At 47.0% G+C, this 17,573-nt stretch overlaps 1 protein-coding gene across 4 annotated transcripts in view; it reads left to right on the top strand.

Moving 5' to 3' along the window:
* CACNA1C (calcium voltage-gated channel subunit alpha1 C) overlaps positions 1-17,573 on the top strand; it is a 658,891-nt gene that overhangs the window by 386,171 nt on the left and 255,147 nt on the right. The gene's annotated exons all lie outside the window — the stretch shown is intronic.

Raw genomic sequence — 17,573 nt, 5'->3', positions numbered from 1 at the left:
GCCCAGGAGATGGCTTTGTGTGTCAGGTTCAGAAATTTGTAAGGGATGCTGGGAGCTGTTTGATAGGTACCAGTTCCCCAGCTCACTCCCAGAAAAGTCACAGTATTCTGTGCACCAGGATCCCAGCAGCACCTGACTGGGCCCATCTTAGATAATGGAGGAGGAGAGTTTCCACGAGTCTGGGCTTTCAGGCCAACTCCAGCAAGGGAGGAGGGTACAGAGTGTGAGAAGCTGTGCATGCCAAGGCCTGAGACATGAGCAGTGATCCTAACTTTCTATAGACCTGCTGTGTTGTATTTCACCCCATGAGTTAGCAGGACAAGTCTTCTTATTTCTAACTAAAATCCAGAGACCCTTGGTGGCTTGCCTGAGGACCTACATACAGATGATTAATTCTGTAGACACATGGATTTATGGTCTCCTAGAGCCTTCCAGCTAGTTCCCAGGACAGTTTTCTAGAGTCTGTAGATCTATTCTCCATCACACTATCCTTGGGTTTGCTTCTCCCACTGGCTCTTTCCCTACCAGCCCAGGGAGGATCACCTGTGACTCTTTGATCCTTGGCCCAGACATGTATGAGACCCAGTGCTAGCACACAGCAGGTGCTCAGGATACACCACTTCCTTTCCTTCCCTCTCACCCTTTAGACTCCCACAGCCCTGGTCTCTGTTCTTCAGCTGCCACTCACCATATGCTCCTTCTTGGGTGACGAGGGATCTTCTTGGATAGGCTGCATTCTTGCATGAGTACAGAAAGTCCTTCCTGTGTGCTCCCCACAGATATCCCACAAAGCTGGGCACAGGGAGCCTGGTCCCCACAGGCTGATAGCAGAGAACAGGCCTGACTTCCCTGCCCTCCCTCGGCCTCCCTTTGCTGCTGTGCCTCCTACCCTGGAAACATACCAACTGCTGACTCAGGGTCACCCAGTGCCCCAGCACTGTCCCTGGCCTCAGATGTCTCTACAAAAGCCACACATCACTCCTCTGTGGGTGGGTCCTGGTTGTTCCCCACAGAGCCCCTTCACTCCCAGGAGGCAGAGATATGTTTGAGCATCTTGTACTGAAAGCAGCCATGGAAACCTTATAGACCAGTAGTTCCCAACCTGGGCACTGTCCAGAAGCTGGGGAGCCTGCTAGAAATCCAGACTCCCAGGCTCTTCCCAGAATATTCTGATTCAGCAGATCTGGGATGGAGGCTCAGGAGGCTATCTTTTTAACAGGCGCCCACAATGTTTCTAGGTAGCAATCAGAGAACCAAAGTTTGGGATCCACTGGTAGAACCCAACCCCTTCATTGTGTGGATGAGGAAAATCAGATTCACAGAGGCTATGTGGCCTACCAAGGTCACCCAGCTTGATAATGGTGAAACTAAAATTAGAACTCAAGATTTCTGACTTCCAAGATGGGGCTCACTGCCACAGATTGCTCATTGCCCTTGCTATGTATGTTTCCAGAGAGAGAAAACAGTAAGAGGCAAGGTGGAATCCAGGAATCCAAATGTGTTGCTGTATGCTAAGAGGTCACATAAACATAGTGATTGAGACACCAGCTTGGTACCCAGCATACCGCAGTTCCAAACCTGTAAAATGAGAATAATATTCCCCACCTTCCAGGGTTGTTAGGAGACAATCTCTGTAATGCCCAGGACCTGGCATGCCACAAGAACTGGGAGCCAAGAGTTTGGCCCCCTTGTGAGGTGTTCAGATCCAGCACCCTCATTTGCCTGCCACTAAAGGACTAGAGGAATCCCACCAACAGGCAGGGTGTGCAAGTGCCATTGCACTACTGTGTGGTGAGCAGTTTTCCTCAGGACCCGGTGAAAGTCAGGGTGAACACAGGGACCCCAGGCATCCCAAAATGTCCATCCCCTTTCTCATCTATCACAAAATCTGTCTTCATCTTGGAGACAGCTCAAACTCATCTTACCCCTGCCGAGGTCCCCAAAGGAAAATACTATGAATTACTGTTACCACAACTCCCCTTTCAGGGCATGTCCCCAGCTTTTATTGTTCTCTGTTTTATATCATTATAATTGAACTGATCAGCAAGGAGAACAGGCCCGTTTTTACAAGAGAAAGGAGACACCCACAAAAAGCCAAAATTACAACTGTTTGCAGTTTGCAGGAAACACTTTTTAAACTAGATCTGCTTTTGGTATAGGCGTCAGCCAGTTTCCGAGAAGCATTCATGCATGAGAAGCCCAGCCTGATTTAGAAGAGAAGCAAGTTAGCCCCCTTTGGGAGGCATGTGGTCAGCAGAGAGGCTAGGCACAGACGTCAGGCCTAAACTCACAGACTTCCCAGAGCAGGAGGTGGACCGAGAGCTCCTGCAGGGCAGAGACCATCCCTTTGCATTGTTGCTGCCCTGGGATTCTCCATGGCCCCACGTGCCATCAGTGTCTGTAGAATGAAAGTAGTTTAATCACCATCCTGATGGCCAACCTAGAAGACCTGCTCTAGCAGCTTGGGGAAGTAGCTCCAATGTTGTGGGGTTCAGTTTCTGCTCTAGAAGTCTGTGAGTCTCCACCCCATGACCCCAGTGCTGTGGAGGATGGGTGGCTGAGGCTAATGGAGATCAGAGAGAGGCCAGAGGTGAGTGTCAGTGTGAGCGGGGCAACGGGCCTTGCTCCCGGGGTCTTCATGGTGCTCTTGTTTGACCTCTTGAGCATGCATCTGTCTTGACTGAGAACTCAGTCCTTCCTACTGCTCAGTTCACATGTTAGGGAATTTTTTTTTTTGCTCATTTTTATAGTAATGATAACTCATACTTGTATAGCACTTTGACAATTACAAAAGGCCCTAATGCATATTATTTACATTTTTTATTTCCAATTCACCACATCTCTGTGAGGTAGGTTTTATCATTTCCATATTACAACTGAGGACACTGAGGCCCAGAAAGGTAAAGTGCTATGCCTAGGACTCATGGTAAAAAGCAGCAAATCCAGTCCTTATGGTTCTGTGGCCAATATTCTGCCATTGTTTCAGGTGTGCTGATGCACTGATGAAGCCTAGGCCCTGATGTCCAGTGGCATAATCTGATGGAGGGAGTAAGATGTGCTCGCAATTCGCTATAGCACAGGGCAGGATATTACCCCCAGCATGGTTCTCCAGCCATGGTCCTGGTCCTATCTGAAGTGCTGTGGAAGTTTAGATAGTGGAGCAAGCATGCAGTAGATCAGAAAAGGCATAGATGTAATGTGCTTTAAAAAAAAAACATGTAAATGAGGGTTATTACCATGTGATTTGTATTATGCAACTTTGTGGCTTTGGGCAAGTCACTACCCCTCTTTGTGCCTTACTGTCCTCATCTGGAAAACTAAGGCAGTGGGCCCAAAAAGCTTCCAGGTTCCCTCCAGCCTAAGGCTTCATGCCCAGATGCGTTCTGCACACCACAAAGCTGGTGTCCTCCCAAGCCTTCCAGGCAAGCCACCAGTATAGAACTAGAGCATTAAGGGGGCAAACAAAGCAGAAACAGAGGCTGGGTGAGGGAAGTGTTCCCTTTGGGGCAGGAGCCAGAAGCCACATAGGCAGGGAGGATCCCTGTTGCCCAGCAGCCAGCACCAGAGGAGCTGGCTGCGCAAACAAGGCTCTTGTTCACAGAAATTGATGTGCATGCTAATGTCTCTGAACCATATGGGAAGCGTGGCCAGGCTGCTGATGGTGGGCATTTCATTTCCTTGCCTGTCGGTTTTAAAGGAGCCTGGATCGATGGTGCCGCTCGCCTGTCTCAGCACAGGATATCGGCTGAGCAGCTGAGGCAGAAAAGGCATCCACTCTGGTGGATCCAGTGCACACGGAGCCAGAGCTGGCCTCCTTCAGGTGATGCTCTTGTGAGGCCACAAGATGTGGAGCAGCCTCAGGCCTGGGCAAGCCCATGTGGATGGGGAGGAGAGAGGGCCAGCTAAAATGGCAGAAACACTGTACGGTCCTAGACCCATGCCTGCGTGGTAAATAGCCCTTCTCTGCCTCTATGCATCCATCATCCACCCATTCATCCATTCATTCACTTATTCACTTATTCATTCATTCACTCACTTCATTTGCTTCCTTCTTGCTCACAGATGTGAGGGCACCTTGTGGTATTAAGTACCATTCATCATGGACCTTGGAAGAGATGTGACTAGCTCTACCTAAGGCTTAGCCCCTGAATGCACACCCACAGGTGACCTACCCCTGTGCCTGGGTGCATGACCCCGAGATAGCCCTTCCCACTGTTGGAAAACACCAACTCTAAAGAGTTCTCCTAGGAGACAAAATCGGCCTCCCTGTCAGGTCTGTTGATGAGTCCTGCTTCCTTCCTCCTGCCTTCTAAAGCCACAAGGAGTCAGTATGATCCTTTCAAGGGACAGTTCTAGAGCACAGTTTTTCCCCAAGTGTGGCATGTGACCCTGGGTGACATGTGAAATTATTTTAGGTAGTACATGGACAAACACTTTTAATAGTTCTTTTTACTGTCACCTTTCATGGTGGCTGGTGAACAATAGCAGGGATACTTCTAGTTTAAAAAATTCCTTCCTAAATGTCTGTATAAGAAAAGCAAGTTGAGGGGCAGCTGGGTAGCTCAGTTGGTTAAACATCCAACTCTTGATTTCAGCCCAGGTCATGATCTGAGCCCCACACTGGGATCCATGATGATAGCACAGGGCCTGCTTGGGATTCTCTCTCTCTCTCTCTCTCTCTCTCTCTCTCTCTCTCTCTCTCTCTCTGCCCCACCCCCACATGTGAGCTCTCTTTCTCTCTCAAAATGAATTAAAAAAAGAAAAGCAAGTTGATTTAAAGCATAAGTATTAAGTAAATAAATAATACTAAACATACATGGATGTGACAAAAATGATGATGGTCTTGATAATATCTCTCTGGGCCACCCTCTTACCACCATCCCCTGCCTGAACTTTAAGCCTCTATTCCCATCGACTTGGCCCTATTCTTTAATCACAGATTGCATATAACTATCACAGCTTCATCTACAAAGATGGCTTCTCAAACCCACACCTTCAGCTCTGACCCACCATCCTCTCAGTCACCTGTGCACATTTCCACTTGGATGTTGTGGCTTCCCCCCATCATGTCTGTGTGACATCTCTAGAACCACTGGTGGCGGGGGGGTGGGTTAGGGAGAGAGACATTTCTTGAGTATTTCCTGTTTAACATGTTAGCATACTTTTCCCCTTGGTCCTTAAAGAGTCTCGATAAGAAGATACTATCTCTATGTTATATCTAGGAAATGGAGGCATATGACATGTGCACAATTTGGCTAAGGTACAATAGTTGTGAGAGTTCTAAAATTCTCAGGGTTTGCCAGTGCCGTGGAATTTGCATTATGCCTGAGGCAGGAAAGGGAGTGTAGATGATCTGGCCAAACTTGGCACTTAGTGCATAAAGACACCACAGCCCAGTGACATGCCCAGGCCACTCTGCTAGGTCTGGCCAGCTCCTGCTTTGGACTCTATTGTTGCCCATGACACTCACTTTTCCATGTCATTCTTCCAGACATGCATTGATGTCATGCTTGATGATTGCTTCACGGCCCACCTTCCATCCTAGTGTTTTCTGAACCTGTCACTGCCTTTCTTGTCCCACGGCTCCATCCTTCTGTGGTTCAAACTGTTATCACCTCATTCCTGAACTACTGCAGAGTCTCCTGAATTTAATCTGTCTAGGGACTGCTTTCCATATCTGTCTTCCTAAAACATATCTTCCATAAAACAAGGGGCACATATCACCTCTTGATCACAAACTGTCATCAGTTCAAGTCACTGCAGACCTTAATCCCAGGGACAATACCCTCATATCAAGTACAGACTATCCTGTCACTTGAGACCTGCCTTAATTTAAACCCTAGCTGTCTTTCCAGCTTTGTCTCCCACAATGCAAATTCTTTAGCAAAAATGGTCTCCTCCTTGTGTCTCTGAGGGAACTTACACTTCCCATATGGAAATCACCTCGGTGCACCCAAGGTTCACCCCTCAGACCCAGCTCATACCACATATGCTAGCCTCCAGCCCCTAGAAATCTACCTTTTCTCTAAATTCTTAATCTGCTTATTATCTGGAGGAGTCATTTGGCAAGCAGCAGATGTGACCCTGTGCTAGAATTCCTCTCCATCAGACACACCCTCCCTGCCTCCTCACCTGACTATGAGCCCCTGGAGGGCAGAACAGAGTCTGATACCCTTTGCAATCCTGGTCCTTAGTCTCAGTGCCCTTCAGGGCAGGCCTGTCAGTACATGTTCTTCATAGTGATGATGCTATGTGTCTTCATGGGGGCAGAGGGCAAGGTTGTTGAGAAAGAGTTCCTCCTTTCTCCTCCCTGGAGTTGCATACCAAGTGCTGGGTGACAGATAGCCTGCTGACTCATGGGACTGTCTGGGGAGCAGATGAGCAGGAGATGTGAAAGCACATTGTAAAGCAAGAAGTGCAGCATGTGAGAGAGGCCACAGCTGCAAAATTGACCTCAATGTCCTCTAGGTGTCCTTTGGACTGTCCTCTGAAGGGATCTGTGAGCCATCAGTCCCTGGCCCTGTATAAGGCTCTGTGGAGGACACAGGGAAATTGTAACATAGTGCCTGCCCTCAGAGCACTCACATTCCTGATGGGGGAAGAGATATCTAAGACATTTGCCACATTCTGAAAATGTATAAAAAATACCATAAAGCCAGATGCAAAAATTCCAGATGACTGCCCATAAGGCTGTAGGGCTCACAGAAAAAGGAGATTGAGAGCCGTAGAGAAGTTAAAGCAACCCTCTAATAGGAAGAGGAATCCAGTGGAACTAGGTATGTGGGAAAGTAGCATCTTAACTTGAGTGGTGGGTGTTGGGAGAAGACAAGGTATATATGTGGGAAGGGAAAGATTCGAGCAAAAAAGCTGGGACCTAATGAACTAGGAATAAGGATGTGGCATGATAAAGTGAAGTTCTGAAAAGTTACTTGCTCAGAAATTTCTTCATCCTTTGAGGGGAAAAAAACCCAGGGTAGAGAGAGAAATTCAAGGTGTGCATCCATATCCTCCATCTCCAGGCTTCTGGTGCTGGGTGTTGAAGGGGCTCCTCTGTGCCTCCACCCAACTTCTTTCAGGACGGCAATGCTACTGCCTCACGGTAATGCTTATGCTTCATGTCCTTTGCCTCGACAGCCCTGTGCTGAAACAAGGCTAAACACAGAACTACACAGGCTACTCTCTGATGGGGACTTGGGCTGAGCTCTCTAGCTCTAGTCTGAGACCATAATCTGAAATAAGCATCTCCCACACAGGCTGAGAGCTAACCAGGAGACAGAGGAGCATTTGTCTTGCAGTGTTTATGAGCTCTTGCCTTTCCTGGCTGAGTGAGACTAAGCTAGTTCTGTGCCCAAATGGCTGATAAGGGGTGGAAGCACTGAAGCAGCAGAGGGATAAAGAGGTTGAATGAGGAGTGATGTGTAGAGATAGCAAACAGAGCCTAACAGGAAGGGTGCTTTCAGATGCAAGTGTTTAAAAACTCACCTTGAAATGGTTTCTACAATAAAGAAATTTTATCTCATATAAAATAAGCCACAAATTAGGATGGTACCAAAGTTGGTTAAGTTAATTCACTGGTTCAATGACTTTATCCAGGACTCCATTTCTTTCCCCCTTTTCCATCTGCCACCATCAGCATGTTGCTCTTGTTCTCAACTAGTAGTCCTCATGATCCCTAGGTGGTTGCCATGGTTCCAGGCTTCGTCTACATATACATGAGCATGTCCAGCTAAAAAAGAGATTATAGTGCTCTTATGAATGTATGTCTCTCTCTCCCTTTTAGTCAATGAGGAATCTTTTCTAGGGGAATCCCAGAAAATTTCCCTTCATGTCATATTGGCCAGGGCTGGGTCACATGCCCCTTCTATAGCCAATGGATGGAGGAGAGGAATAGACTGATCTCTGTTGGGTTAGACTAGTGGTTGGTTTATGGCCATAGTGCTCCTCACAAGTAGTGACCAGGTTTGATTAGGAGTGTGAAGAGAATGCAGGGTCCATACTACAGCCAGCATCTTTGGCCACATGTCTTCACACCACCAGCCAAACAGACTCTGCATCCTAAGCACTTGCTTCACACTGCTGGGTTTAAACAAAAACCATTAAGCATAGCCCCAACAAAGCCCCACACACTTCCTGTTCTCATAGTGGTGTCAGATAAATGGGTCCTGAGGTATTTGAGAGCTGAGCTGGGGGAGTCCATCTATCTCTGTAACCACAAACAATAGGAAAAACATTAAACTTACAGTCCTAGCTCTACTGCCTACTAACTGAAGGGCTTTATGGAAAATTATCAAATCTCTTTGATGAGTCTCCTCATGTATATAATGGAGAAAATATTTTTAATCTATCATGCAGAGTTACTATTATAACTAAAGCATCCAGGCTCAGACTCAAGTTAATGGCAGCTGTGGTGCTGTGGTGGAGGAGGGAGGAGTGGCGGTGGTAGTGGAGGTAGTGATGGTGAACACACTAGAGGTGTGATGGCAGTGGTGGTGATAATAGTGGTGGTGATGCTGATGGTGGTAATGATGATGGAGGTCGTAATGGTGATCATGGTTTAGGTGGTGATAATACTGGTGGTGGAGGTGATGATAGTCCTGGTGATGATGATTATGAAGGTGATGGTAGGGATGGTGATGACAGTGGTGGTGGTGGAGATGGTGGTAATGATGGTACAGATGGTAATGGCAGTGGTGATGATAATGGTAGTAGTGTAGGTGGTGATGATGATGATAGTGATGGTGGTGGAGGTGATGATGGTGGTTATGATGATGATGGAGGTGGTGATGAAGGTGATTGTGATGATAATTGTAGTGGTGGAGGTGGTGGTGATCATGGTGGGGGTAGTGATGGCAGTGGTAATGATGATGAGTGGAGGTGGTGGTATTGATGGTGGTGCTGATGATGGTATAGGTGGTGATGGTGGTGATGATGATGATTATGGTGGAGGTAGTCATGGTGATCATGGTGCAGGTGGTGATAATGATAATGGTGGTGGAGGTGGTGAGATGACAGACGTGGTAGTAGTGATGGTGATGGTGGTGATTTGAGAAGGAAAGGAAAGTGGGACTAAGTGGAATAAAGGGAAAGAAAGGACCTGCCGTTCCCATTTTACAAAATGGTCATGTGACTCTGGGGCACCTGGATGGCTCAGTCAACTAAGAATCCAACTTCAGCTCAGGTCATGATCTCGCAGTTTGTGAGTTCAAGCCCCATGTCAGTCTCTGTGCTGAGAGCCTGGAGCTTGTTTCAGATTCTGTGTCCCCCACCCCCCCCACCTCTCTCTCTGCCCCTCTCCCACTCATGCTCTGTCTCTCTCTCTCTCTCCTCTCTCTCTCTCTCTCTCATAAATAAATAAATAAATAAATAAATAAATAAATAAATGTGACTCAACGATAAAAATGTATGGAAAAGTGCCTTCTAAACTGTAAAGTACTACCTGATGAGTTATCACTGTGATGCTTACAACATGGTTTGCAAACCTCCGAAATCCGTGGGAGCACTGACTATCATCCTTCACCCTTGTCTGCCATAAGTGAAATAATTCACTTCAAGAGGCAAAGTGTTGTCAGGTTCCCAGAGACATGAGGGAAATGCTCACAGATAGGGCGCTGGGAGTTTCTTTAGACAGAATGGAACCTATTACTGTAGATCTAAGGACTAAGGAGGGAGCTAGGGAAAAAACATTTGGAAGACTTGGAACCCAGCAAACAGAGACGTTTTTGGTTTGGTTTTGTTTTTAATTTGCTTTGATAATAGAAAGCAGATGTGAGGACTAAGTCTCTAGTTTCTGTTGAAGAAGATCCAAAGAGGCACAGAAGTGAGTTGTGCTACCTTCTTAGAAGCCAGGAAAGGTGATGAGGCCAGGGCAAGGGAGGAAACAAGGAGAAGTAGCAGGGCCAGTGCTGCTGGCCACTCCAGCAGCCCAGCAGGGCATCATGGAAACAAGCAGAGCCAGGACCTCAGTGGAGGATGCTCAAAGTCTTCAAGAGCAGGGACGTCCACTTCACAATGTGTGCAGAACACCTACTGTGTGCAGGTGCCAGGATGACAGTTATGACAGCAGCTACCATTTGAGTGATGACTCTGGTTTCTGCTTCTCATAATTACCACTATTCCCACTCTACTGTTAAGAAGCCAAAGTTTGGAAAGATTATGTAGCTGATCATGGAGAAACAATTTGATCCCAGGTGTGTCTGACTCCAAAGCCCTCTTTCCTCTGTCACTTTTCCTTTCATTTAAAGACACTTCTTAACCAAAGATGACAAAGACACTTGCTTCTGCCCTGCAGGCCCTCTGCCCCTGGAGAGGAGAAACACATAGAAAACACACACATTATGGTGAGTGCTATCATCTGAAGAAAAGGTGCTACAGCTGCGGGAGGGACTGATATTCCAGCCCACTGGGGGCAGAAGAGGCAAGGGAGGGTTGAGAGGTCCAGACAAGGTGATGACATTGGAGCTGGCTTAGATCTGAGAAGGAGTCTGTCAGGTAGAGAAAGGGGTGGGGCTTGTCAGGACAAGAAGAGAGTTGCATGTAAACAGCCTTTCTGGTGTGAATGTGGTGAGCCTTCTGGTGTGGCTAGAGCTCAGGGTGGTGGCTGAGGATGAGGCCAGAGGGGCAAGTGGGGTTGGACTGTGATAGACCTGGGGGCCAGGCGAAGGGGGCTACATTCCATTTTAAGGCAGAGGGGGGCTGTTGAAAGTTTTTACACAGTAAACCAGTGTAGATATCGATGGGAAGGGTTAGGAAGCTCCTTTAATATCCAACCAATGATGGAGGCCTAGATGGAGATGGGCAGTGGAGACAGGCAGAAAAGACAGGGTCCATTTCCCTGGGCCAGGTATTGGTCTGACTCCTCAAAAGAAGTGGACATTTATGAAGGTTTTGAGGCCATTCCTGCCCAACCCTCCATTTGGTAAATTACATTCTAGCCCACAGGTCACTAAGCAAATCCCCCATTGTCCCCAGGAGTAATTCAACCCTGATTGGTAATATCTGTCACCCTCTCCACTCCATTACCCCCAAAGAAAGGGTAATATCCCTGAGCCAGAGTGAACTTTTGGGAGAGGAAGGGACTGGCCATACTCTGACAGCCAGGGCTGCCCTGTTAAGGATGGGCCACAGCATGAAGATGGAGGAGGTTGAAGGGAGGGACTCCTGCTGTGGGTAGGAGGCTGGCCCACATGCCATTTGGGCACTCCAAGAAGGTGACACAGGCAGCACCTGACAAAGGTTGACTGTTCCCTCTGTACTGATCACATGCTGAACACCAGATAAAGAACTTAAGCCAGCCAGTCTCTGCTCTATGGGGCATTACATTGAGAAGCCCGGCCTCAGAAGGGACCCAAGGATGGACAGAGATGCTGTCTTGGAGATAGAGGCAGTGAAGGGCCCAGGAGGAACAGACAGGCCAGCTCTCCAACATCTGAGATAGCCCGCTTGGTGCTCTGGAACTGTGCTGGGGCAGCTGAGGCAAGGCTGGCCTCCAGGTAGGAAGATGTGAACTTGAGAAATTAGTAAGTGGGTAAGTCTCTTCAACTTAGCATCATGGATAAGCATGGAAAAATAGTCCAGTTGGAGGAGAGTTTTTATTTTTGTTTTTTTAAACTGAACTACTATAAAACCAATGACACTGGCACACTTTTCAGCTCACTCAGTCTCAATTGCTACTTGCCCTCAATAAATAGATGAAATTTTTTTCAAAGCTGCTTTACTCTTAGACTATTAAGTGGTTTGTCCTGTCCCTCCTTCCTTTACTAGAAGTCCTGAGTGTTAAGGCTAGACTATTTGAACCACCAGGCACCTTCTAAATAAGGCTTCTATATAATGCCCTTGGGAAGGGCCTGCCCTCAAAGAATTGTGAAATTGAAGCAGTTGTCTTCAGGGGCCTCCCACCTCCCTTCCCAGCCCCCTTCTTCCCAATCCAGGTGCCCCAGGCATCTGTCTAGGGTTTCACAAAAGACCACACTGTCAGCTTTCTGATAAACTAGTCCCTGTTAAGGTGAAGGCTGACACAGATTTAAACATGACCTCATATACTTTAGATGGAGACCTTTAAAAGTTGGAAAATTAAGATCCGAAGGAATGCTTCTCTTTTTTTTACTACGGTAAAATATATATAAAATAAAATCTGCCATTCTAACCATTTTTAAGTGTACACTTCAGTGGCACTAATTATACTCCCAATGTTGTACACCCATTACCACTATCTATGTCCAAAGTTTTCCATGCCCTGAAACAGTTTTTCCCTCCCTCCACCTTCTGGTAACCTCATATCCACTTTCTGTCTCTCTGAATTTACCCATTTTAGACTTTTCACATAAGTGGAATCATACAATGTTTGCTCTTTTGTGACTGCCTTAGTTCACTTAGTATAATGCTTTCAAGGTTCATCCATATTGTAGCCTGTGTCAGAACTTTATTTCTTTTTATGGCTGACTAATATTCCATTGTATGAATATCCTTCATCCACTGATGGAAGAAAGGCTTCCTAATGGCTGAATTCTAGGCACCAGTAGAGACCCAAGGAGAGGGGAAGATTTGGAGATCCCTGCTACCAACCCTTGAGCCATGCCATCTGGGTGCCCACCAGCCCCTGATAGGTACAATAATCCAGGATTTCAGTCACCTCACAGACAGACAGCTGTCCTATAGTAGAAGGAGCACCAGACCAGCCATCAGGAAATGCAAATCCTCATCACATGAGGTAGATGTGTGGCCTTGGACAAGTCCTCTTATTTCTATATAATGAGGAGCTTGGGGCATGCGTGTCCTTTTATGAGGTCCTTCCAGCTTCTTATATTCTGTCAAGTCCCTCAGTGCCCTAAGAGACACTTGCAGTGCAGCAAGTGGTGGGGGGCAGAACAAACACTCAGGAATGCTTGTGACCCTCGGAAGGAAGGAAGGAAGGAAGGAAGGAAGGAAGGAAGGAGAGGAGGGAGGGAGGGAGGAAGGAAGGAAGGAAGGAAGGAAGGAAAGCAGGAAGGAGAGGAGGGAGGGAGGAGAGAAGAACTGGAGGAACTAGGGTATTCCAGTTTCTTTATCTCCCTTCATTAGAGATAGTCGGGAGGCTGTATTTAGAGGTCAGATTGAATGGTACTTAAGTTATGAAACAATCTGGAATATAAGGTGTGCTGCTTGGCTCATTATTATTGTGTTTCTTGTCTTTGCACCTTGTACTGAGATGGAATTATATGACTGGGCTTCTCATCAATTCTGTTTGGTGTAGAAATCTTGGCAGCTTCAATAAATACACTTGCATAAATTTAAGTGAATACACACAGGCTCTCTTTAGTATGAATTCTCACACCTTGGCTGTTATATAGCAGATATGAGCTGTACAGTGTTCAACATAGATGGTGGGCATCACCCAGCTGTGCCATACATGTGTGTGTGCAGAAATGTGCACACGTGTATAGACATGGCAGGCTCTCCATGGTTGTCCTTGTCCAAGGAGCTCTACCCTGGCATGGCTTCTGTTCACAAGGAGTCTGTGTTCTCCTAAAGCATAAATATGAATAATCTCTTTACTGAAGGATCATTTTATTATTAAATCTATTTGTATTTATAGTGATCCTCAGAACAATGAGGAAAGGAACTCTTTGTTCCTTTCTATGTTTTGGAATTTGACTGTGCCTTAGGCAGAACTGCAAAGACACTAGGGATTGGCATCCTTACTTGCCATAGAATTGTGAAGAGACTTCGGAAGTCCTCTACTACTTTGGAATTCATGTTCAGAGTTCCAAGAAAAACAAACAAACAAAAAAGCACTGAGTCCTCCTCTCAAATAAAATCTCATGAAGAAACCAGCTTATAAAGACAATAAACATCTTCCAGGCTAGTCAGGAAGAGATGGCTACTTCTTTTTTGTGTGTAGTCTCTGTCCACACCCCATCATATTGGTTCTCTGGACTCTTTTGAACTGTCAGGATCTCTGGACAACTTTGCATGTGGGTTAAAATGGCACTGGTCTGGTTCAAGGTGGTGGTGGGGTCAGTGAGCAAAGCCCCATTTTCTCAGCCTTCCCTAGCCTGTAATTCCTCCCAAGCAGCACTGTGTAAGCCTAGGGCTCTCTGCAGCATTGCATTTTTTTGATGCTTAGCTAGTTCTTTTATAGATGAGACAGACCCAGCAAAGTAAAGTGACTTACCCAAAGACACACACAAAGCCAGTGGTACCAGAATCAAGATTATTACCATCAAAAGATAATTGAGTCTCTGTCCTATGGAAGCTTATAATGTAGTTGAAAGATAGGATATGTGTACATGAAAAGATAAGTGGAAAACTAAGATAGCCTGTACTCACAAGTGTCTATTAGTTCCACAAGTGTTTAGAAGACATCATGGTTCCTGGGATCTGAGACTCTCTCTCCACTGAATTTTTCTAAATATTTCATACATGGGTATTGCCGTGGACCCCAGCTTCCAGTGGTAGTGCTGATAAATGAGCAGGGAAGAGAGGAAAGAAAGGGAAAAGAAGATGAAAATGGGAAGGAAATAATAAGGGGAAAGATAGGAAGATACGATAGGAAGAGAAGGTGACAGGAAGAGAGGAAGACCAGAACATCTGAAAGGCCGAAGTCATCACACCTGCCCCAGGCAGGTAGGACTTCACCCATACTTTGGGGGAGGGGTCCTGAAGGAGCCCTGGGACTCCATTCTAGTGGACTTCCATTCCGGCCTTGACGGTCAGAGAGTTTCCACGCCATAGTTTCTGTGGTCCATCCTCTCTTCTCTTTGACCCTTTTCAGCCTCAACACAGAACAGTAGGAATGGAATCTTAGTCTGTTCCAGGCTGGCTCCCAAAGTTTCCGAGTTCCCAAAATCACATAAAAAAAGGGCGAGTTCACAAGCTGAATATTGTGCATTCTCAAAGAGCTCTGTGGCCCCTCAGGATTCAGGAGAGCACACAGCTCTGGCTTCAGAATTCAGGCAGGAGGAGGGCTGTGAAGGAGTGTGTATTCACAGGACCAGAGATGCTGAGATATCAGTGCAGCAAGAGGATGGTTTCAGACAAACTTTTGCATTTCTCTACTCCATTCATTTTTGCCCTTAGATGTTTCTATGGCAACACAACATATGTTTTGAAAGGATCAACCAAGCTGTTTCACTTGTTTATATTTTTGTTTCTTTCTTTCTTGGGTTTGGGGTTGGGGTGGGAATAACTTTAAGGGCATTCATGCCCCTAAGGTCAGAAGGAATACAGTACAGCCACCAGAGCACACACACACTCAGCAGCACAGATGACTGCATTTCAGACACTGCAGCAGCAGGCACCTGCCCCTTCTCAGGATTCTTCATCCAGACCCCATCCTACTGGTCCCCTGTATCCTTTTCAGTTCTATCTCAGATCTTTAAACAACTTAGCATGAGGACTCTGACCCAGTTGTGTCTTTGAGAGATAAACAGGAACCAGTGAGATCCCTGGCACCCAAGAAGGCAAGATGAGATGAATGGACATTTGGACCTAGGGTCAGGAAATCTGGTTTCCCATATTCAGCATTTACCTCCCTGGCTGGGATCTTATCAGCATCCCGGTTTTTCAAATGAGGAGGTTGATTAGATACCCTCTAAGATTCTTTGTATCTCTCCAACACCATGGCTTTAAGCAGAATCCTGTAACTTGTGCCAAAGGAGTGCATTCCCATAATGTGAAAGCACTTTCCTGGGATGAGATTGCCCCTTATGGAGAGGGGTTCCGGCCTTATCTCCCCTCTCTATAGTCTGCACACTTTCCCAGGGCAACCTCATCCAGGCCTCCCCTGACAGCCAAACTCCTCCTGAACCCCCATTCTGTATGTCTGATGACCAGTAGTCCCAACTAAATGTCCCACAAATGCTTTAATTCAGCAAGTCCAGAACTGCTGTCTCTCCCCTCATGTCCCCCTCTGCAGTGAGAGGCATCACCATCCACAGTCACTCAAGTTAGAAACCTCAGGGAGGGGGGCAGTGCATTTCTTTCACTGCCTCTTCCCCCAACCCCTATATGCAACCAAAAACCAAATTACATCCTTCTGTCTCTAAAACCTACCTACCTACTTCTCACCAATCCCAATGCCTACCTTGGCTCAAGCCTCCATGATCTCTACATGGGTCACCTCCCCCCAAATCCTCCCACCCTATCACCACCCTCCTTACATAGACCAGTGCCAGACTACAATACACATCTAACCCCATCATTCACTATCTCCTCAGTGTAGAATTCAAGCATGCAGGTGTAGCCACAAAACCCCTGGTCATCTTCCTCCTACCAACCTCTCCAGCCCACTTCCTCTTAGCCTTCACTCCAGCCAATCAGATGCCTGTATTACCTGCGGCTCTACACACACACACACACACACACACACACATACCTTACACAAGTTTCCTCAGGTTGCACTGTGCCCTTTTGTAACATGCTTTCAACACTGTCCTAATAGATATTTTAACCCCCAAATCACCTAATTTTAAAAGACCAGAGGCTCCCACATACTACTATTGGTTCCTGGGTCATCTCCCCCACCCCATGCAGCCACATCCCCAGACCAACCTTATGATGCTGTAATGGGTAGTAAGTAAAACACAAGTCTGCCCCTGAGGTGCTCGTTAATTCTGGATTCTCCATCCCCTTCCCACAGCTACTGCCTGATCAGGACCTTCATCAGCACATGAGCCAGTGGTTCTTAAACTTTTGGGTGCTTCAGAAACACCTGGAATTGTCTGCAATGCACATTTCCAGGCTCCATAGCCAGGACATCTATTTTAGTAGGTCTGGATAGGGCCCAGAATTCTGCATTTTTAAACTTTGCAACTTCAAACTGCTTCACCCAAAGCTGGACGCAGTGAGGCTGGCACTCACTCCAAGTCTAGTGCATCAGGAAAAAAATGGATGTGAGCACAAGCACATGTGTGGTCAGGCCTCTCCCCACAGAGCTATCCATTAGGCTACTAATGTCCCTGGTCTTGGAGCCCCCTCCCAGCAGGCAAGGCAGGAGGGGGTGTGCCTTCCCAGGTGATGCCCCCTCTCCACAGTGTGGGTGAGACCTGGAGGTCTTTGGTGAGCTCTGTCTGATCCAACAGAGGATGGGAAGATAGGTCCGAGGGTTCTGAGCCTAGCGCCCATTGGAGCCTGTAATCAGGCTTTCAACCTGTGGCTGAATGCCATGTGGACTGGTGTTTTGTGGCTCCAGTGTGAGATGAGCTGAGGCTCCTGCAGAGGCGAGCAGTGGAGCATGAAGGCATCCAGGCAGCCTTTGCCTGGTGGGGGCCATTAAGGCTATGCACTGGGAACAAGGTTGTGGGAGAAAGCAATTAGTGGTGAGGGAAGCCAGTGAATCAGCACAGAGTCGGCTCGCTCTAATTGAGCCAAAGAGTTTGTCCTGTTATGTGTGGGCTCCCAGAGACAGGAGCTTCATCCTTAAATGCAAAGCCTTTCTTCAAGATGGCAGAGGGAGGAAAAAGACTACCTCCCACCCTTGAAAAAACAGCTGAGCCTTTTCCCTTCACTGCCCCACCCCAGTGCCTGCCTCCATCCTAGAAATGCTGATTTTCTTGACTGACCTGGTCTATGTCTTTGGACAAAGATTTTTTTATTTT

This window comes from Panthera uncia, chromosome B4 (assembly GCF_023721935.1).
Source record: "Panthera uncia isolate 11264 chromosome B4, Puncia_PCG_1.0, whole genome shotgun sequence".
NCBI classification, from domain to species: domain Eukaryota; kingdom Metazoa; phylum Chordata; class Mammalia; order Carnivora; family Felidae; genus Panthera; species Panthera uncia.
This window is presented reverse-complemented; position numbering and strand designations above follow the sequence as displayed.